Source organism: Scylla paramamosain, chromosome 42 (genome assembly GCF_035594125.1).
Source record: "Scylla paramamosain isolate STU-SP2022 chromosome 42, ASM3559412v1, whole genome shotgun sequence".
In the NCBI taxonomy this organism is placed as follows: domain Eukaryota; kingdom Metazoa; phylum Arthropoda; class Malacostraca; order Decapoda; family Portunidae; genus Scylla; species Scylla paramamosain.
In genome coordinates, this window is record NC_087192.1 from 1,496,667 (window position 1) to 1,507,500 (window position 10,834).

Consider the following 10,834-nt stretch of genomic DNA (forward strand, 5'->3'; position numbering starts at 1 on the left):
CAGGCTGTCACCAGAAGACCATATAGATGACAAAGTAAGGAACATGCATCACTTGTTAGCAAATATGAGAATGTATAGATGAGGAAATCATTAAGAAATTAATCACAATATTTATAAAATTAACACTGGATTATACAGCAGTAGTTTGGAACCCACATCTCAAAAAAAAAAAATATATATATTGAAAAGATAAAGTGCAAAGAGCTATGAAGAAAGGCTTGAAGAAATGAATCTCCCAGCGCTGGAGGGGAGACAAAAACGAGGTGACACGATCATGATGCACAAATGTGTAGAAGGAAAAGAAAAGATTGATATTACAGATTTTATGGCGCCACAGCAATCAGTATTAACAGGACAAAGTAAGAAACTGTATGAAAAAAAGAGCGAAGAAGTATGTAAGGAAATAAAGTTTTCCTGACAGAGCAATCAGCCAATGGAATTCACTGATTAATGAAATTGTGTTTGCAAGGAACATTAATAGTTTTAAAGATAAATACGACAGATTATTTTTTGTGTTTATTCATTTATCTTTTTTGTATATATTTTTTTATTTATTTTTATTTATTCTTATTTATATATTTTTTTATTATTATTTATTTTGCTATTTTTATGCAGCTGCTTATTTATTTTATTTCATTTATTGATTGTATTGGTCTTTTTTATTTGTTTGTTTATTTATTTATTTATTTATTCTTTTTTTATTATCGTTATTCTTATTCTATTTATTTACTTTTACTCTCAGCTAGTCTCCCCGATACACACAAGAACCAAGCCGTCAGTTAATTTTCTTTCTCTTTTCTTCTTCCTCTTCTTTCTTTGCATTTGTTATTCTTCCATTTATATTCATTATATTTATGCTCTCTTCTTTTTAACCGCATCTTTCATCTCTACTTTCCTTCCTCCTTTCATTCCATTCTCTCTTTAACGCCCTCCTCTTCCTTGCTTGATTTATTGCTTTCTCTCTCTCTCTCTCTCTCTCTCTCTCTCTCTCTCTCTCTCTCTCTCTCTCTCTCTCTCTCTCTCTCTCTCTCTCTCATTTTTATTCAACATTCTTCATCGCTTTCTTTTTTTTTTTTGTTATTCCGATTTCTTTGTCTCCTTTATTCCAGTTATGATAGAAGTGAGTCTTAGAGAGAGAGAGAGAGAGAGAGAGAGAGAGAATTTTCTTTATATCCCCCTCAGATAAGTAACATTTTCCTTCATTTACTGGTACGCTAAAGAAAAAAAAAACTCCTTTCTCTTTTCATTTTTTTTATTTTCTCTTCGTTAATTATATTTTGCTTGTAAATATTCCTTCTCTTTATCCATTAAGTACGTAACTCTCTCTCTCTCTCTCTCTCTCTCTCTCTCTCTCTCTCTCTCTCTCTCTCTCTCTCTCTCTCTCTCTCTCTCTCTCTCTCTCTCATAATACAAATACTATTCTTTGTTGCTTCGTCTTTGGACGCTGCCAAGATTCTTATTTGTTTACTCTCTCTCTCTCTCTCTCTCTCTCTCTCTCTCTCTCTCTCTCTCTCTCTCTCTCTCTCTCTCTCTCTCTCTCTCTCTCTCTCTTGCATGTTCCCAGAGTATGTTGTTGTCTAACCATGTATGTAGGTCGTCTCTCTCTCTCTCTCTCTCTCTCTCTCTCTCTCTCTCTCTCTCTCTCTCTCTCTCTCTCTCTCTCTCTCTCTCTCGTGCCCTTAGTGACTGCTGCTGCCTCCCTCTGCTACTCCTCTGTGACTCTGATAAGCAAAGCGATACACTCCTCTCCCCTGACGGTAAGATAAGACATGATAGGACGAGAGGAACTGGCGGTGGTGATGATGGTAGCGGCCGGGCGGAGGTGGTGTTGATGGCAGTGCTGTGGTGGTGAAGTGCGCGGTGGTAGTGGTGGTAGTGCTGTGGTGGTGAAGTGCGTGGTGATGGTGGTGGTGGTGACTGTGTTAATGGTGGTGTTCTTGTGTGTTAGTTTCCTCTGTTTTATTTCTCTCTCTCTCTCTCTCTCTCTCTCTCTCTCTCTCTCTCTCTCTCTCTCTCTCTCTCTCTCTCTCTCTCTCTCTCTCGAATAATCTTGTGCGTGTTTCCCTTTTTTCTCTTTTCCTCCATACCTTTCCTCATTCTTTCCTCTCTCCTTTTCTCCCTCTTTCGTTCTTCTCCCTCTCTTGATATATTTCACATTCCTAAACCCCTTCCCCTACTCCCACTCTCTCTCTCCCTCTCTCTCAAGGAAGGTGTTGCAAAAAGGGTCACAGAACATCTGGTTGGTGGTGTGAGGTTGCATGACCTTGGCTTGGTGGCGGTGGTGGTGGCGGTGGTGACGACGTTAGTACTGGATTTGGTTTTGTACGTTCGTTGACCTGCTAAAAATAATATCGCGTGGTGGTGGTGGTGGTGGTGGTGGTGGTGGTGGTGGTGACGGCCTTGCTTGAGAGACTATTTTTTTTATTTTGCTCTTACTTGTTCTTACCAGTTTTCTGTTATCTGTTTTTATTCATTTATCTGTTTATTTACTCGTGTGTTTTGTTTGTCTATATTTGTGAAGGGAAATGTTTGTTTGTTCTTTGTTAATTTGCTTTTTTTTTATATGTTTTTATTTATATTCGTTTGTTTATTCCAGTTTGTCTTTTTTTCTCTCTCTCTTTCTCTCTCTCTCTCTAATTTATTCACGTGCTTTGTCTATTTTGTTTTTGTAGGGAAAAATGTGTGTGTGTGTGTGTGTGTGTGTGTGTGTGTGTGCTGTTTTTTTTTTTTTTTTTGTTAATCTTCATATGAATATCTATGTTTTCATATCTTATCTACTTATCAATTTGTTATTTTTTTCTTTTTTCTTTTTTTTTTTTTTCTTCTTTTACATAGTTGAAATTTATATGCGTTTTAATTGACTCGGTGCTTATGTTTGCCTATCTATCAGTTAAGGAAAGAATATTCAATCAATTGTTTATCAATTAATTTAATAGAGAATATTCAGTCATCTATTAACTTACGGATCAACATCTAACGCAGTCTTGTATTTCATCTACAGCCAGACACACCCGCTCTCCCCACTTACATTCCGTCCCGCCCCATCACCTCATAGTAATACTCTGCTTAACTATCTAGGAACAACTGTTTATATAAGTCTCTCCTTATCCATCCACGTACTCTGCTTCACTTTCTGACACCTGTTTCCAAGAGCTCCGGGACTATTTTGCGCAGTAGCCTCAGTATTGTAACCAACGACATAAAGCCGAGGTGCGAGGGTGCGAGATTGCCAAAGCTGCACGGCCCGAGTATTGGAAAGAATGAGCTAACAACTAAAGATATCTCAGCTAGAAGTGGCATATCAGCCCATCCTAGCCTTCTCGTGGTACACATTCTTAGTACATCTTGCTAGGTGGAACTGACGAGAAGGGAGGACGCTGTGAACACCAGCTGGTAGTCTCGAGGATTTCAGTGAAGTGTGACCAGCAGATCGTCCCCCCTTCATGGTAACATTGCAGGGAACACGTCAGGAGTGTCTCAGGAGCTGTATTCTCAGCCGTCTTACTAGCTGCCTTACTCATTATTTTTAGCAGGTGCTTGTGAAAGATAGCTGGGGGTTTGAAGAGTGTGTTAATGATTCTAGTGATAAACGATTAGCTTTAATAGGCTGTAGGAGAAGTTAGTGGAGTTTTGAAGTGTGTGTTAATGATGCTAGTGATAATTTAAAGATTCTGTATCATTAACAGTTACTGCTAACAGGCTGCAGAGGAAGTTAGTGGGCGATTTGAAGAGTGTATTAATGACTCTAGTGATAATTTAAAAATTCTATATAATTTTAACGATTAGACTTAACAGGCTGGGAACTTTGATGAATACGTTAATAATTCTGATGATAGTTTACTTATAAATAACAAGGATTTTAAGCATATTTCAGTAATTCTAGTGCTACTTTGAAGGACTTTACTTTATTAACGATTACTTTTAACAGACTGTAGAGGAAGAGGCTTTGAAGAGTATGTTAATGATTTTGGTAACAGTTTAACAGGAAAGAACATTGCATGAAACCATGCATAAAACCAATCCTGTCTCCCCCCCCCCAAAAAAAAAGGGTGGGAGGGAGTAGTCAAGACAAAGCACGCATTTTCACACTTATTCACCCACCACACTTAGTAATGATAATAATAATAATAATAATAATAATGGTCATAATGATGATGTCGATGTGAAATGAGAATAATAGTGACATTCAAAATAATAGTGATGCTAGTGTCAAAATAATAGTGATGCTAGTGATAATAATAACGTAGCGCTGATGGTGACCGATAGTGAAGGGAAAAACAAACGTAATATTAATGTTGATAAGTGATAATGAGTAATGATAATGATGATAATACCTGAACATTCCTTACCCTCCCTCCCCGTCCTCTCACCACCCGCACACTCCCCCTCTCACACATAAGACACTTCATCACGCCCCCACGTTCCTCCTCCTTTTAACAGGCACACCCTCACACTCGCCCGTCCTCCCCCTTCTCCCTCTATTCCTCCTCCTCCAGGACCCTCTCCCAGTGACTCCTTTTTCCTCTCTCTTTGCCTCCTCTCTCATGGTCGTACCTCCACTTACGTCTCCATTTCTTCCTTTTTTTATCGACTTTTCCTACCCCATAATCGCAACGACGGGTACTCTGGCACGTGCGCGAGGCAGGGCTGGGCTGCAGACACGGGCCGCGAAGACAGACTAGTGACCCGTTTTCTGAAACGCTTTGCCCTCTCACCACGACTATTTTCAAACGCCATGGAGATGATAAGCCGGCTTATCAAGAGTGTTTCTGCTGTTAATTATGAAAAAATCTTGTTAATATGTCAATGGAACCGTAAAAACCGCCTTGAAAACCCGTATAACTTCAACTAGAGCCTTTTGAAAGTAGTGGAGGTGCAGCGCGGAAGTTCCAAAATATGGGCCAGTATGACGCTTAGCTTGGAAACAGCATCCTGAGTCGCCGACACCCGGGGACCTACCTATAGGGGGTAAGAGTTGTGTGGTGTCGGCGAGGGAGTAGTGGTAGAGTCTCTCTCGACTCGCCTGCGGTGTAACAGGGAGAACAATCGCGGCCCGTGTCATCACATGAAGTCAGCACACAGAACACAAACATTCTCACAAACACATAATACACAGTATAACATCAATAAGTAAAATAGCAAGGTGGACAGCCCACCATCTTTAATCTTATACTTCTTTCATTATTTCTCACTATCCTCTTATACTCATATCTTTCTTCCTTCACCCATCTTTTCTATAAATATAGATAGATAGATTGGAAACAGCGCGGGAACGGCGGGCGGTGCGTTGCTTCTAAGATAAGATGCGGAAGTTTTGGTTTGATGAGCTTTGAAAAGGTTGTGCGATCTCTGCGTAGTTTTCCCATAAGAAATTTGATAGGTTTTGGAAAGGTTGTGCAATCAATGCAGGAATGGCGACGAGCAATTCTTGGAAATAGGAGGATTTATTTTGGTGTTAATCAACCCTTTCACTGCTATATTCCATATCTTTTCTTAATTAATAACCACTCTGAGATATTTTTTCTTGTTCTGCAAAATTTAGTATCTTAATCCTCCTCTTTTTTGTTGACGCTTATAAAGATTGAAGACATTGTTTTTGATGTGAATTGTTGCATATCGCAGTAAAAGGGGTAATTCTCTATCTGCCATGGATTACATCATATAGGTTTTAAGAAGGCTGTGCAGTCACTGTGTAGTATTCCCTTAAGCAGTTATCAAGGAAGCAGGAAGTATGGATGCTTATTATGATGTTTAAGAGAGAGAGAGAGAGAGGAGAGAGAGAGAGAGAGAGAGAGAGAGAGAGAGAGAGAGAGAGAGAGAGAGAGAGAGAAGTATAATAACCAGATATTTTTCGTTACATCTTTCTCCACAAAACACCACACTACGAAAGCATGAACAGCCTACCGTACATACATGTGCTGCTTTAATCCTTACCACCTGAATCATTCGTACAAATATTCCCAGCTTAATGAAAACGTGACCTGACATAAAACATAAATGATAAGCTCAGGGAATCTAGGAAAACACATGCGCAGTTGGAACGGGTATCTGTCAGTGGTGTTCCCGTATTGGTTGCGTTAGGTTGCTCCTGTACCCAACCACCCAGCAGCGCAGTGGTCATTCAACCCTTACTGCGCACTTAAATACTATCGTGCGAGTAAAGAAATTATTAAGCACGCTAGTTATCAGTGACACCTCCACGTCTTCTGAAATCCTAATAAGGTAAAATTTTGTACGTAGTGTGTGCGCTTGCGTGTACGTTAGGTTTATATTTGAACTCTTGCGTGTAGTTGTTGATAGCGAGTGTTTGGTTGCCGATGGTCCCGTTAAAGTCCTTGATGTGTGTTTGTAAGCTTTATTAGTACGTGTTTTGTATATGCATTAAGTTATTTTTTATTTATTTTTCTTTTATTTTATTTTTTTGTGGGGTAGGTGTTCTGCCACTGAAGAGATTATTTCTTATTTTATTTATTTATTTATTTATTGTCGAAGCAGTTGGTGTTCTATCCTCCACCAATATTCTAGATTCGTGTAGTTCTTGTTAACGTATTTACTTTCCTCCTCTTCTTGGCACTGTTATGTATTATGTATGTATGTATTGAGTTCGGCATCCCTTTACCCTTTTACGTATGTGTGTTTCCATGTATGCTTCCTTTTCTTTCTCTGTTTGTTTGTTTGTTTCATTCTTTTTTTTTCATTCTCATTCTCATTTTCTCATTCTTTCATTTTTTTTTCTCTCCCTTTCTTTCTATCTATCAGTGTAACTAACAGCAGCTTGTGTGTTGTGAATTCATCGATCTTAACTACGCAGATTAATATAAAAATAGTAGTGTGTGTATGAGAGAGAGAGAGAGAGAGAGAGAGAGAGAGAGAGAGAGAGAGAGAGAGAGAGAGAGAGAGAGAGAGAGAGAGGGGGGAAGGTAAGGGGGCGGAATCAACCTTTCAACATTGGCGACGCACAGAAGGCGTGACCATACAGTGAAGAAGATAGATAGAATGTGTGTCATATGAATCACAGCACGTTTATCTTTTTTGAGTATTTATTTTTACTATTTATTGGTATCTTTTTGTAGTAGTTCAGTGTGGCATGAAACTGACAGACCTGCCCACACCCACAAAATATTAAAATAGAGGATTGTTTAAAGGGAAAAAAAAAAAAAAAGCGTCTCTTTCAGTGATTTTTTCTTTTTTTTTATTTCCATTGTTGTTGATGTACAGATTGATAACACCATTGTACGTACACTGAAAAAAAAATGAAAAAAAAGAAAAAAACTCCATCACAACATTCAGATCATTCCCTCACTTTCCCTGCCAGCTGCGTCTTTCACAACGCTCAAAACCTGCAGCATATTTTATCAAGTCTGAAGAGAAGCTGTGTTTGCATCATCATTCACTCCCACTGATGTCTGTCGTCTTTTTTTTTTTTTTCTTTTTTTTACTATTATCTAAACTTGCACCCTTGATATCAGTGACTTTTTTGTTGTTGTTGTTGTTGTTGTCGACAGTGGTGGTGATCACTGCTACTAGGCATCTCCTTTCTTAATTACTAACCACTCTGAAACCTTTCTTCTCGGTCTAAGGCCACCTTCATTCATTATACTACCGGCTAGGAATTGCAGTATATATTGTTTAATCTCTCCCCCCCTTTTTCTTATCGATGCCTGTATATAAACATTTCATACATTTTTTTTTATTTATTTATTAGTGTTATGATTGTTGCATATCGCAGTGAAAGGGTTAAGTATACTCAAGACTTACCTCAAATTTTCGTATTAAATTTGAAGAAAAGCTACGTGTCTATGTATTTTGTCTTAAAATTATGATCTAAATTTGCACCACATCACTTTAAATCATTGTCTCATTTTTTGCTATCAGTGGAGTCCTTTAAAACATCATTTTACGCTCAAGGAAAGAAAACCCAAAGGAAAAAATATATAGAAACAAAAAATAGGCCCGCTAACTGTCCCTCCCATCAGAAAAGAGGCTATTTCAAATTTGCAAGTGCTTTGAAACTAACAACAAAACATTTTACTAAACATGAGAGAAAAAAAACATGTAGCAGTGAGTTAATTACTATGACTACGAGAAGAGAGTATAAGGAGGAGATAGAGGAGGAGGAGGTAGTGGTGGTGGTGGTGGTGGTGGTGGTGGTGATAGCAGGAGTGTTGGCATGTAACCTAAACGGGTCTTTTTATCGTTGGTATCTCCTGGAGTGTCTGATATTGAAAAGTGTGGCTGTGATAAGGATTGCCGATGAGCGTGACATGATAAAAAGAGACAACACCGGTACATATTGCCAGATAAAGTCCTCTGATAAAGCTAAATAAAACAGAATACGTAGACATCGAGTGAGTGAGTGAGTGAGTGAGTGAGTGAGTAATGAAAGATGTTGCTGTGATGTTTGATAGTGGTTGATATTTGTTGATAGTGATGATAATAGTGCTGTAGGAGAGAGAGAGAGAGAGAGAGAGAGAGAGAGAGAGAGAGAGAGCGTACACATAATACCACTTAATTAACAACAAACCTATTACTAACAACTTTAACAGCTTCTTGACGCACGCTTACTTGACTACTTAGTCCTTCAGTCACTTCACTCAGACCTTCTCTTCACACAAACGAATTTTTCTTTTCTTTGTTTTAGAATGACCATGCTGGAGATTGTCAAAAAGATAATGGATTTTTTCTTTTATTATTATTATTATTATTATTATTATTACCATAATTTATTTTTGTATTTCTTATTATCATTGTTATTTGAATGCCATTTCTATACAGTTTAGCTGCTGCGGTCTGGAAAACGTAAAGAAAGCCTATTGATTATTATTATTATTATTATTATACTAATACTGTGTAAACTGTTTCTTGAAATTTAATTGATTTTTTTTTTAACTGCGCCGTTTTCTCTTATCTGGAAATGAAAAAAATAAAAAAAAAAAGTGAGAGCTGGGAAGCGTGTGCGTAGCGTGTCTTAACCACAAGTGTTCGAATCCCGCTACATATATTCCAATCTTACTCAATCTCTGTATTCTTGTATGCTAATGTTTTTTTTTTTTTTTCCCATGGCTTCAAATGACACGTATCCCTGAGTACCTCTTTATCTTTGCTAGACTTCCTAACCTCTTGCACATAACCATCTACAACTTTTTTAGACACATCTTTGTACTGTAGTATCTTAAGTAATTGTGTAGCTTAGGAAAGATAACATTAACTTTTTATTCTTTCACTTTCTTATTTCTGTCTCCGTGCAAACCATTTTTAGTGCTCTGGATGTTTACAAAGTGCAACCGTAGCAGTAAAAGGTTAAACATTTCTGAGGATGTTTAAAGGTTCAGATGAAAGGATAGTTATAATAATTCTTTTAGTTTACCTTCTTTCTTTCTTTCCTTCTTCCTTTCCTTAGTTAGGTAGGTAGATAGGCACTTGTTTTATTTGTTTAGTTATATATTTATTTATTCATTCATTCATTTATCCATGTATACATTTATCTATTAATTTTCATGAGCCAAGCCTCGTGTCTCAGCGGTGCCGTGTCACGTGTAGCGCACAGACAGACAGAGGTCACGGACTTGCCATTATCACCACAGTAAACACAAATTCAGTTACCCGTGATACCGCTTATCAGTCTGAGTGGTTGTGGGAGGAAATGACTTCACGCTTTTTTTCTTTTTTTTTTTAATGAATAGCTTTTGACCTCCTTCGAAAACAAAACACGAACAAGGCCACATAAATTCTCACAAGTCATGGTGTTGTGGGCGAAATTCTTTGTTTCTACCCGTTAATCTTCTACTTCTGCTTTGCCTTATTCCATCTTTCTAACGCATACTCCTGCACTTCTGTTTTGTCTTCTTCCACCTTCCCAATACACACTTTTGTACTTCCGTTTTGTCTTTTTTTATTTTCGTTGACTAGTTCTAAGTTATCAGTTGAGTATAGCCATGGGCAGCTGTCATAAAATACTGCAATCACTTCCACTGTATGTTGTATGTTTTCCCTCAGTCCTAAAACCCTTGATTTACAAATACCTTACAAGATCTGATAACTGGTGTATTCTTAGCAGAACAGAGAATTTACCAAGGGAAAGAGGCTAGGCACAATAGAGGTGGGCGCAGCAGTTAAGACCACCTTTTAACTGAAGTATTATTATTGCTCACTGTTTTTTTCTTCTTCTTCTTCTTCTTCTTCTTCTTCTTTCCTTTATATATCTGGGAAATCGGCAAAGAGAAAGAGAGAAAAATCTGCTCACAAACGTTTCTCAAAAGAGAGAGAGAGAGAGAGAGAGAGAGACGGAAACCTTACTATTCTGGTTGTACGACTGAAGATTTGTCGGTTTCACATTTTTCTTGCGATTCTTTCTTTCTTTCATCTATTTCTGGTTATTTTTTTTTGTGTGTGTTTGGTTTAAAGAATATACTAATTAGCTTCCTTTGTGGCCGTTTTTTTTCTAGTATTGATATCTTTCCTTTTGTTTTCCTTTCTTTTCTTCCGGGGAATAGAGATCATTATGAGATGTTAGAGAGAGAGAGAGAGAGAGAGAGAGAGAGAGAGAGAGAGAGAGAGAGAGAGAGAGAGAGAGAATTTCATGTTGATTAATTTTATTTACTTAGATTCATTCAGTTATCTTTTCTTTTTTGTCTCTTGTTTTTTCTTTATCCCTGCACGTTTTCTCCTTCTTCTTTTTCTTCTTCTTCTTCTTCTTCTTCTTCTTCTTCTCCTTCTTCTTCTTCTACCTCGTCCATTTTCATTTTTTTTCCTTTAATTTATACCCTCACACACATCACAAAACTATCGAACTCCAAACCGGTACATAATTAATCACAATAGATACCTCATAATT

The 10,834-nt window shown here is 37.7% G+C and overlaps 1 protein-coding gene across 3 annotated transcripts in view; it reads left to right on the forward strand.

The window, feature by feature from the left end:
* Positions 1-1,774: 1,774 nt before the first annotated feature.
* Positions 1,775-10,834, forward strand: part of LOC135093255 (uncharacterized) — a 57,195-nt gene continuing 48,135 nt past the window's right edge. Inside the window, exon 1 of one of the 3 annotated variants that reach the window (XM_063992322.1) lies at positions 1,775-1,891. The gene's annotated coding sequence lies outside the window, so the exon portion shown is untranslated. Of the gene's footprint in view, positions 1,892-3,297; positions 3,447-6,066; positions 6,223-10,834 lie in introns of those variants that run through there. The other 2 variants (XM_063992323.1, XM_063992324.1) reach the window with 2 other exon arrangements.